Genomic DNA, 12,336 nt, shown 5'->3' with positions numbered 1-12,336 from the left:
CACTGACCGTGTGCAGGAGTTATGGTGAAAATATTAAATTTCTCATGCTTTCAAAGTTTATAATGGAATCAGGTTCGGAGAAGACAAACACACTGAGGAACATGCAGAATGTTGTGTTCTCTTGGTGCCACAAACTAAACTCATTTTAATGTCTGCCGTACTAACTAGGCTGCAACTTCTCAGAAAGCTGAGTCGAGTGGAAACGGTTCGTCAGGCGTTGCTATGATTTGATTTATTCGCTATTTTTGGAAAGCAATAATCTGTTGAATGCATCACTGTGACTGCTACACTACTCCAAGTTTTGCTCACCTAAATGAGCCAGTTTGGAAATGCCCGGCCCAGTTTTAGTTTGAAAAATGTTGTAGTGTGGGCTGACAAAAGCGCAGGCATTTGAAGGCAATATTTCATCAACATTCACTTCCTGATTGGTTCTTATCAGTCCTGACTCAACTACCGGCGGCGAGGCAAAGCGCTGTATGAAACACTTAATGTCAAGAATATAGTTCCACCTTGTGGAAGTGGATTCTGAAAAAACACATCTTACGGCTTTGGTGTTTTTTTATATAAAAGACAGGACGTACTTTGGTCCTGCTCCTTCCTGAGTTGTTTGATGACTGGAGTCCTCGCAGTCTTTGCTCTTTCCTCACCCAGCATCCCACCACCGCAGATGCTTTGGCTATACAGGCCTTGACAACGGTCTCTGCTCAGATGGACCTCCATCATCTGTGTATACGGAGGACAAAAGATGCATTACTGGAGAAAACTCTAGAAAGGGACACTTTGGAGGGTTTATATTTCAGTCTCGGTCGTCAACACTCACAGATTCATACAGTTGTTTGCATGTTTGTGTGGCATCAACTGCCTGAGAAGGGAAACTGTGGGCACGGTGAATGTTCAGTCCGTGGACGTGCGGCCATCCATGGTCGCATCACCTTCAACACCTCCTGAGAAACCCTGGCGGGACACAGAGACAGCCAGCAGCTTCAGAGTCATCCAAACCATCCAAAACAAATATATGTTTATCATTCAAAATGTATTTGTGGCGTGGCTCTGTTCTAGTGCACACATGGAGGCCGGAGGCAGGGAGAAACACACCTCCACCCCCACCCTTCTGTGACAGAACATCTGAGGACAGGAGGATTTTCTTATGGTTGTTTTCCACTGAACTGCGTAGTGTGTCAGAGGAGTGTTGCTTCATCTTGATTTCCATGGAACTGATAAGAAATGATTTACTAATCAAATATATTGATGTAAGTATCTCCAAATATTGACTTGTTACAAACCAATGAGTTAATTTCTTAAATAAATAATTACTAGTTCAAAACCATTTCTCCAAAATGATGACTTTGTATATCAAAATAATGACAAAGTAAGTTATGAAATCATTATATTTTATATACAATGTGCAATAAGAAGATATCATCCATTAAGCCATAACAACAAATACAAATAAGAAGAATCAATAAAAAGGAGACAACATTGCACAAGAGCAAAAATAATAATTGTAATATGTAAGAATAAAGAGAAGCATCCATGTGAAATACAGATTTAAAAATCTGAATCTGCAAACCATCATATGGGATGGGCCAGAAAAGTTCAACATGAAAACCTGACTGCAGGGTTAGTCAGCATTTATATGTATCACACTACATTAACTGAGCTGCATCAGGTGTATATCATAGAATAAACTGGCAAGAATTACAGGAAGTTTGGTACATTTAACAACATACTACTACTACTACTACTACAACTACTACAAGTACTATTACTACAACACAAGTACTATTACTAGTAATAATAATAATAACAATGAAGCAGCTGTTTGTCCCCGAGGAAGAGAGGAGCAGGTCGGCTCGGACGGATCCACACGCGGTGGGGAGAGTAGATGTCCAGTGTGTTTATAAACAGATGTTCTTCAACTTCCACGCGTCACTTCATGCACTGTCCTCCCTCTGTCTCTTCTTCTGCGGTGGTTTCACTCCCGAGCGATCTCACTACCGCCACCCCGGGGACACTGAGGTAGTGTGGGGGAATCAAGCGAGCGGTTCCATGTCATTTTGATTTTATTTATCGCCGGTTGATATGAATACTTTACATATACTTGCATCACCACTAATGTAAGGACATTTGTAACATGAAGTTTATCTTGAAAAAATGTAAAGAAATCGATTTAAAGTAAAAAATGTACAAGTCAAAACTGTTAAATTTAAAGCGAGACAAATAAGCAACATTAAAGGGGTTAAAGTTAAAAAGGATAAATCTGTACAATCTGTACAATTTGTAAATTAATAGCGTAATGTTTTTTGAAGTTTTTCATTCCTTCTGCTATCAAAAAAAAGGCTACTTGAAACAGAACAGTCAGACATCTTTTATGGCTGTGCTTTTGTTTACAGCAGTTTGAAGTCAGGCAGTCTTTGGTTTGCTACTTTTAATTCAATTTTTTAAAAATGTTGGAGTGGATTATCAATGTATTTAAACGTGTTCCATCAGCCCTGTTTCTTGAAAATGTCAGTGAACTGCTCATTTTACTTGCACACCCTCAAATAACTTTATTCTTTTATTTCCTGGATCCTTTCTGCAACGTATCTATTGCCGAGGACACTTACATACTATAATCTCTCTGGTGCCCGACAATGCTCACAAAAAGAGAGAGGTGAGGCCTTAAGCATAGTTTGATGGAACGTCTACATGTCTCTGGAGCTGGGACATAATGTGACCTCAGCTCATTGTTCTATTTCCTCAAGTCATTCTGTCACAGCAGAAATATACACATTTATATCTTACTTGTAGAACCATTTTAACCATATTCAATATCGGACAGCTTCTATTGTTGTGAAGCAGGAGTCACAGCCCGGACGATCTCTGCTTCCTCACATGCTTCAGAAACTGTTAGGATTTGGTGAGGCAGATGGACCCAGATGCAGAGTTTAAACTTAGAGTATTTTTATTGAAAGAACAGAATAAACGCAGGAATCTTAAAAAGTTAAACTGAACAAGCAAAAGCACAAAAACACAGGAGGCTTACACACAGGTAGAACAGGACTGGAGCTCGGGGAACCACGGATACAGAAACACAGCGGACAGGACATGCGGCACTTAGACAACGACGATAGACAACAATCCGACAAGGACAAAAAGGAAAAGCACAGAGGCTTAAATACAGACACAGGAAGGCAGGGCAATGGGACACAGGTGTAACACATGAGGACAGAGTGCAGACAATCACAGACAGGAAGTAAACTAGACACGAGACACAAGAACCCAGACTACAAAATAAAACAGAAACAGAACCCGGAGTACAGAGCAAAAACACAGGGATGTACTAATAGTAAGAAAACTATACTAAAAGAGGTGGAACCCAAACACCAGCAAATACGAAAACCCTTACAAAAACACAAACTCGAGAAATTGTCTTTTTCCAAAATCAACACGTAGATAATTGGTGAACAAAAATATTCTTCATTAATTAATATCTTCATCTATAATTTCATTGCAAAAACAGAAGAAAAAACCCAGCTAATTAGCACGAATCCCAGAAAATAAAGACCACATTTTAAGGACTAAGCTTTTATTTGAATATCTTCCTCTCCTGGTTCTGTCTACTGAGGAGAGGAGAAGGCCTGCACCGAGAAGAGGATGGACTTTGATTTTATTGTGCCTGATGAAGAAGAGGAAGAGGTGATCTGCTGTGAAGATACAGCAACCATTTAGTGACCCACGGCTGGTGTGGCGCTGCGCTATCCGTGCCCTCCTCGTTCACCTCCACGAAGGCCTTGTGTACCACCTTAGACAGGACGAGTCCTCTTTTGCCGTTCATGCCAGACAGGTCGGCCTTTGACGCGCAGAACACGTCCGTCATGCCCAGCTTGGACAGAGGCTTGTTCAGCTCGTAGTCCTCCTCCAGCTTGAACTTTGGCAGGTGAACGTGGACGTCTGAGTGGACTAACATGTTTTCCCTGTCGGTCCATTCATGTAGCCTCTCCAGCGTCAGCTCCTTCTCCCAGCTGGAACAGAGCAAATACATTTGATCTAAGTCTCCTAAAAACTAAGAAGAGTCTAAATGTCTTGGCAGTTAAAAGGCTGAAACATCTGATGGCCAGCTAAGGTACACAACTGAAGTATGTGTGTCTAACATCTGCTGGTAATTAGCTAACATCGATAACACCAGCTGGTGGTAGACATTAATAAGTGCAGTACAAGGGATATTCTCCATCTTGTTGTATATTCCACCCCCTAAACAAACAGTCATCGGTCAGTTTGCTGTTGCCTCGTTTTAGCTTAAACCAGTTGTTTAAGTAAACTCAGTGTCTGTTAAGAATAATCTTTTTGTGCACAGGCTGGTCAGTTGTAAGATGCATATTATACATGTAGTAGTTTACCATTTGGTCTCTACCAACTCCTGAGAACATATCTGGCTTTTAGTGCACACTCTAGATGTTCCAGCTTCCTTCCCCAGCTTGTCTCCATCTTGTCTGTCTGCTGTAGGTGCTAGAAGCGGGAAGTGAGCAGCAGGAGTTTATCTCGACTTCTCAATGTGAAAAAATCTATTGGTTGCTCTGTACCTTCAGCAGAGGTGGGCCGTCTGGCATGGACTGTTAGGCAGCAAGTCCAACGTGCTGAAGCTCATCCTTGTCATACGGCAGCTCCAGGATCTGCAGATCACCGATGGAGTTGTAGTTCAGATTCTTCTTCTGGAACATCATCTGGACTGGTTTGCTCTCAGTCTGACACACAGAAACACAATCAACTGAGTCGTTTGGATCAAGTTTCTAACAAATCCCATTGTAAGTTTAAGTTAAGTTACTATCTACTCTAGTTTGAGGAGCTAAGGGACATAGAATGTAATAACCATAAATGAAAGTACACACAATACACAACATGATGGTGTGATTTGCGACTTTTTTACCTGGTTGACTTGAGGAGCATCTCTTTGGTGTTTGCTTCATCGTGATTTCATCAGTTTCCCTTAAAGTAGATGGCATTGACAGAACCAGCTTCTATACCATCAGTGACTGTCCTCGCTTTAGGAGTTACTTTTATTTTATCTGCAATGTAACAGAAAACCTGACAATTCGAAGAATAATCATACGAAAGATTTATTCCCCTTTTCATTCAATTCAGGTCTCCGTCACTTTCTGTCTGCTCTTTCGGCCCAGGTGTTGATCTCCACTCTGCTCGCCTCAGCGGCCTGATGCAAATCCACAGTCTTCAGGTCGGCCTGATATTACTCACCCAACGTGTCTTCCAGGAATTGCTGCAGAGAGCAGATTTCATCTTATACTTTCAAGGAAGTAAAAAAAAAAAATCTATTTAAGTATCAATTTCTGCTGTGATAAGTGGAAAATGAAAACTCACAGGGAGGAACTTTGCGGTTTTCTCCCCATACAGACGATTGGCTGTTTTCAGAATGTGTGATGCCGATGGTGAGTTGATGTCTGCGATTAGCTCCTTGAATTCGGCGTGGACATCATCACCAAGTTCGAATGACAGGGCCTGTGTGGAAGTTTGGATTGACACATGACATTTAAATGCTTTCAGATGTGCACCTCAGAGTCCAGGGTCTGTAGGTGAGGAAGCTAATCTCCAAGTCAGCTGCTCAGAACAGCTCTGAGTCTCTGAATGACAGGTAACAGAGACATGGTGTGATGTACCTGGGCCATTTGAGCTGTGCTCCTCTGGCTCCCAGGGTGACCTAGCCAGAGCTGAACTGATGCTCAGCGGAGAGAAAGACATATTCCCGATGGAGGTTTGTAACCAGAGTCCGGTACAGCTCCACATTGCCTGAGATGTCGATTGAGCTTTGGATTGACCTTTGCATTGACCTTTGGACTGTTATACTGATTGAGCCACTTTGCTGGCTGCTGTTGTCGCTGCTGCCGCTGTTGCCCATGGCTGAGGATGTACAGTTGTCCTGTAATGAACAAAAAATGCTTTTTAGACATATTTTTAAATCTGAACAGAAATGCACCTGATTGCTCCTTGATTGTATAACAATTTTTTGCGGAACAAAATGTGCCAAGACCCCCGAGACCCACCAGATGAGTTGGGATTCAACCAAACTCAATTTTATTTGTATATGGAGCCAAATCATAACAAACATTCTCTCACAGCACGTGATGGAGAAAAAACCCCGACACGTCAAATCAGATAGAATTATATACGCAAATTACCTGAGAGATGAGAAGACGTGGAAGCAGAGAATGTGAACCTGGAGGTTGAGTGGTCAGTAGAGGAACACATTACCAGTATATCTACAATATATGTGTGGGTGTGACTGGGCGATAAATCACTGACTGCTGGGTACAAAACCTGGGTATAGGCCAACTACTTGCAGTGGAAAAAAACGCAACTGACACAAGTTTGAGGAAATGTTTCACAACCTCTTTGTGCAAACAATTCCTGAGAAATGTTGCACAACCTCTTTGTGCAATAGCTCTGATAAAGTGTATTTATTCATCTTTATAACTTATTTGTTATAAATAATAGCTTTTATTGCAAGATGCTCTACTGTTGCCTTCTGAGAGCCACTGGAATCGTATCTCACAGTCTCAAATATCATGTTGTCTTTAGCGTCATGACTCTGTGGTCTGAGCTAGAGACATACCCGTGTGCCCTGTTGAACTGAAGAAACAGCGCTAACAAGCAAGCCCCTGTTTGTGAGTAATTTACAGCACTTAGCCGTTCATTCTTCCTTCTCTCCAGGAAATGTATCGTCCATATTGTGGAACCGGGTATTGAGACGTTTGGATGTTTTGGCTCCTGGCGGCAGTGTCCATCGCACCGTGTCCCCTGGAAACACTTCAGTTGTCGTTTCCGGAATTGCGGCGCGTTTCGCCATGTGTTGTGTTGTCAAATTGATAAGCGTTTTCTTACTTTGCTTGTGTTTGTCCGTTTGCATGTGTTTTCTTGAGTTGCAGTCGCGTTGAGCTCTCAGGGCCACCGTGAAAGCGTGTCTGTAGGATTTGCACAGAGATATTATCTCTCCTCACCCATCAGAGAGTCACAGTGTAACCACTGGCAACCATGATAAACCTTTGGACCCACTGTTACACCATGCACCACAGACTCCCCCTCTTCAAGCCCTCCCTCCATTTCCTGTCTCCCTCACACCTTGAACATAGTTTATACCTGTAACACCTCTGTGGAGACCTGAGTCACAATATGAGTTCATGAAGAATTTCTTTGAATGTTAATAATTAAAACACTTCTCTTATATAAGTTAGAAAATTTTCCCTGATTTATGTAAAGGACCAAATCAGAGAAAACACCTCGTCAATAATCAATGACACTCACACATTTTGTTGGCTACAAGAAAAACTGTTAAGGTTTCAAACTGATTTTTACTTTAAATACATTTATTTGCCTTTTCAAACCCTAAGTAATTTAATTTCAGTTTTTACCTCCACATGGGGAGGTTATGCTTTCCTTTGTTTGTCTGTGTACATTAGAATTTATCATGAGATGAAATAATGAGTTTCTCAGACCAGGGTTGTCTTTGATTTCATTATTAGCTCTGCAGTTAAACAGTCAACAACAAGGCTTCAGAAATTATACCCAATTCGTTAAAAAGGAACGTTTTTATACAATGTGATAAACAGGAAAGCGTTTGCCGTCTTGCATCACTTTCTATAGAAGGAGGAAACAACCCCAGCACCCAGTTGCACATATAAAGGTCAACAGGGTAGAAATCACCAAGTGCACAGAAAACAGTTAAAACAGCAGTAAGACATTGATCAGTGGAATTTTCCATTGTCTATCTGTCTCTTAATTTAGCATCTGTCTCTTGGTGCCTATCCAAATAAATAGGTGGATTGAGCATTTTGTTTCAGCTTCTTTTCAATATATGGCAGAGTGGGGGTGCACATGATCGCACACAAATGTCTCTACCGAGCATCCAATTCAGGCGACAGGTACACAGAATAAAGTGAAGGAAAAGTTCTCGCATGAGACAGGCGGTGTTGAATGCGGCGAGGGTATGTGCACAGCTGCAGCTGAAACTACGAGTTATGACTTGTCTACATGGACAGTGGCCTTGCAATTGATACAATAAGCGTGACACCATTAAATGGTGTGCATTACCGACATTCAATAAATTAGGTTATTCGACAAAAATATTGAATATTAATATTAAAAATATGAATATTAAATAATAACTATAATTAATTAAAAAGTTACCTCAAGGGCACACCCGTCAAAGGAGGAAAAAGATAGCCAATTTATTGATTAAAGTCTCATAAAAGTACAAGTACAAATTTGAAAATCTGATTAAGTATTAAATGAATAACTATGGCAAAATTAGCATATAGATAGTTGCATGAAAGTTGGAGAGGATATAGGAGTTCTTGACAGTGTAAGGGTTGGCAAAATTCACCTATACAATATTAATGAAAACAACATTTGTGAAAGAAAAACATTTATTATAGATAATAAAATACAAACACAAATTACTAAGGTGTACTTACTATATAAATATGTGTACGTGAGTATCGTGTAGGTTAGAGAAAGTAGCTAGTTACATACAAAAGACTGTGAAGAGCATAACATAACTAAAATTAACTTTCAAATAACTTATAACCAAAATATCACAACAACACAAATCAAACTTATAAACATCACATGGAATCGAATAAACAGTCTTTATTAGCCTAATTATAATTATTAAGCCCAGTTGTGTTCCCGTCCGCGAAAAAGGGAAAAAAGGTTGATGTGCTGTTTGAAGTCAGTGAAGTCGTCTTGCTGGTTTGTGGCTCCTGTTTCTGTGGTTCTGCTGTCGCGATGCAGCTCTTGTGCTGAAAGTTCTTAGGCAGGCTCTCGCGTCGCTACTTTTGGAAGGTTTTGGCAGTCTGCTCAGTCAGGCCTGCTTGAAGGTTGTGCAGAGCTTGTGGTGAAGTTTCCCTCACTGGGTGAGTGAAGCTGCACCTCTCCTCCATTGAAGTTGAGCAGAAAGAGAGGTGAGCTGGAGAAGCCACACTTCTCCTCTTGGAGAGTTGAGTGGAAGAGAATGAGTCGGAAGAGACAGAAGAGAGGGGGGACTTGGCTTATATTGGCCTGGTCACCTCATGGGTCATGGGGCCCAGAGTGACCAATAGTGGTTGAAACTTGTGTCCTGGTAATTTTCACACCTCTGTGTGACGTTGAAGCACCCTGGGAGACTGAGTTCTGGGGCTCTGGTTTGTCTCCAGAACAAAGAACACGTAGTCAGGTTTTGACTACACATGTAGAGCTGAACTGTAGTTCACAAATACGAGTCCCAACACCAGCGAGAGATAAACGTAAATTCGACTGAGTCAATGCTGATTCAAGTAATTTTTATGCAAAGGAAACGAAGTGCAGCTCAATCTGCTGAGGACTAAAACAAGAGTCCTGCTTTGTTCTGGGCCAAATGGAAAGTACGCCGGATCAAGCTCTACAGTTACCTTTCGTCTGCTGGGTTGCCGAGTTGTTGTCAGTGTGAAGCATCGGAGGGGCTGGGGTTCCCAGTATGTCGGGAATCAGTGAGTGTGTACATCTGTTTTTCTGCACAGCGTAATGTGTTTACATGTGAACCGTCGTGTGCTGGGTTTGCAGAGCTTGTGTCTTTCATGAAGAACGTGTCCTTCACTAAGTCTGTGATAGTCTTCATCCGTGTGCATTGTACCGCGACCTGAACAGAATGTCCGGGCTCAGTAACAATCTGGCCCAGTTCTGGTTCCTTGGTTTCTTAACATGCAGATTGAAGCATGATACCAAACATTTTCAAGTATCAGCATCAGATGTTTTGAGTCTTTATCCGCCGCCATTATCCCTAACCCCGAAAAGCAATGAACCCTGGGATAGGTGTTTGAGAGGAATCTGCGCTGTTGGGCCGTCATTGCTCGGGATGGAAGGAACCATTTCCAAACAGGACAGTGTTATCACTCGCTGAGACACAAACTATCTCCAAATGCATTACATATATTTTAATATTTTTACCTTTTTCTGAAGTGAGCATTGAGTGCAATTTATACTATTGCTTTTCGGTTTTTAATTCTACTATAAACTGCATGAATACTTTCTAGGAATTTACAAACTTTGCTGGTTCACTTGCTTCATCATCAGCTGTTCTTTCTTTGATTTATCTTTGGTTTATATGTTATATGTGAATTCATGCCTTGGGAAATATACTGCACATTTATATCTCACTTATTAGAACCATTTTATCCATATTCAATATTGAATGAATAGCCTCTCTATTGTTGTGAAACGAAGTCTGACCGGACGATCTCCTGCTGCTTCCTCACATGTAAACACAAACTCAGAAATTGTCTTTCCAAAATCAACACACAAATCATGATATTCTTCATTAATTAATAGCTTCATCTATAACTTCAATTGCAAAAACAGACAAAAACACAGAAAATAAAACCACATTTTAAAGTTAAGCCTTTGTTGAATCCTCTTCCTCTCCTGGTTCTGTCTACTGAGGAGACGAGACTGCCGAGGGAAGAGGATGGTCTGGGTTTTATTGTGGCTGATATGAGAAAGAGGAAGGGTGGTCTGCTGTGAAGTGTTCCTCCTTCAACCCACAGCAAGTATTGGTGACCACGGCTCCTGTGGCCGCATCCGCCAGCCGCCTCCGTGCCCTCCCTCGTTCACACTCCACGGCTTGGCCTTGTGTACCACCTTGGGCAGGAACAGATCTCTTTACCGTTCATACCCGAACAGGTACGGCCTTTGGCGCGCCGCGACGCGTCCGTCATGCCAACTTGGACAGAGGCTCGTTCAGCTCGTAGTCCTCCTCCAGCTTGAACTTTGGCAGGTGAGCGTGGACGTATGACATCGTCATTGTTTTTCTTGTTAGATAGAACACTTCAGCCTCTCCAGCGTCACCTCCTTCTCCAGCTGGAACAGAGCAAATACATTTGATCTTAAAACTGAGAAGAGTCTAAGTGTCTTGTGATTAAAGGCTGGAAACATCTGGGTAACCTTTAAGGTACACAACGAAGTTATGCCCTAACATCTGCAGTGAGTGGCTAACATCGATAACTCAACTGGTGGTAGGCATTAAAAAGTGCAGTACGAGGATATTCTCCATCTTGTTGTATGTTGTCCACCCCTAAAATCGACTGAGCTGCTGTTGCCTCGTTTAGCTAAACTTCAGTTGTTTAGTTAAAACAGTGTCTGTTAAAGAGGAAAATATCTGGCTTTTAGTGCATAGATGTTCAACTTCTTCACCAGATTATCTGTCTGCTGTTAGGTGCTCAAATCGAGAATTGAGCAGCAGGTTTATCTGAGCTTCTCAATAATACAACAAATCTGATCAATTGATTTATACTGTGTACCTTCAGCAGAGGGTCGGAGCCGTCTGTGGACTGGTCAGGCAACAGGATGAACATGCTGAGCTCATCCTTCTCATACGGCAGCTCAGGATCCTGGGCGCAGTCAGGGTCGTAGTTGCAGTGCAATTCATTTTCTGGTACATCATCTGGACTGGTTTGCTCTCATTCATTTTTAGACACACAATCAACTGAGGCGTTTGGATCTCAAATCCTGATTTCTAACAAATCCTTTGTAAGTTTAAGTGAAATTACTATCTACTCTAGTTTGAGGAGCTAAAGGACATAGGAATGTAATGAACCACGAATGAAAGGACACACAATACACAACATGCTAAATTGTGATGAGCGATTTTTTACCTAGCTGACTTTAAAAAGGGCATCTCTTTGGTGGTTTTGCTTTATCAGCGGTACATCCAGTTGCCTTAAGTAGATGGCATTGACCAGAACCAGCCTAGTACCATCAGTGACTGTCCTCGGCTTCAGAAGTCTTTATTTATCTGCAGTAACAGAAAACCTGACAATTCAGAGCAATGTGAAAGATTTATTCCCTTTTTCATTCAATTCAGGTGTAAAAGTCATTGCTTTCTGTCTGCTGCTCGACCCAGGTGTTGATCTCCACTCTGCTCGCCTCCGCGGCCCTGATGAAATCCACAGTCTTCAGGCCTGACTGGTAGTACTTACACGTGGCTTCCAGGAATTGCTGCAGAGAGCAGATTTCATCTTATACTTTCAAAGGAATTTAAAAAAAATCAATTTAAGCATCAATTTCAGCTTTGATAAGTGGAAAATGAAAACTCACAGGGAGGAACTTTGCGGTTTTCTCCCCATACAGACGATTGGCTGTTTTCAGAATGTGTGATGCCGATGGTGAGTTGATGTCTGCGATTAGCTTCTTGAATTCAGCGTGGAACTCTTCACCAGAGCTGAATGACAGGGCCTGTGTGGAAGTTTGGATTGACACATGACATTTAAATGCTTTCAGATGTGCACCTCAGAGTCCAGGGTCTGTAGGTGAGGAAGCTAATCTCCAAGTCAGCTG

The 12,336-nt window shown here is 41.7% G+C and overlaps 1 pseudogene; it reads right to left on the bottom strand.

The window, feature by feature from the left end:
* Positions 1–3,444: 3,444 nt before the first annotated feature.
* Positions 3,445–12,336, bottom strand: part of LOC118121265 — a 15,660-nt pseudogene continuing 6,768 nt past the window's right edge.

This window comes from Hippoglossus stenolepis, chromosome 14 (assembly GCF_022539355.2).
Source record: "Hippoglossus stenolepis isolate QCI-W04-F060 chromosome 14, HSTE1.2, whole genome shotgun sequence".
Lineage (NCBI taxonomy): Eukaryota > Metazoa > Chordata > Actinopteri > Pleuronectiformes > Pleuronectidae > Hippoglossus > Hippoglossus stenolepis.
The sequence above is the reverse complement of the archived record's forward strand: the minus strand, read 5'-3'. Positions and strand labels throughout refer to the sequence as shown.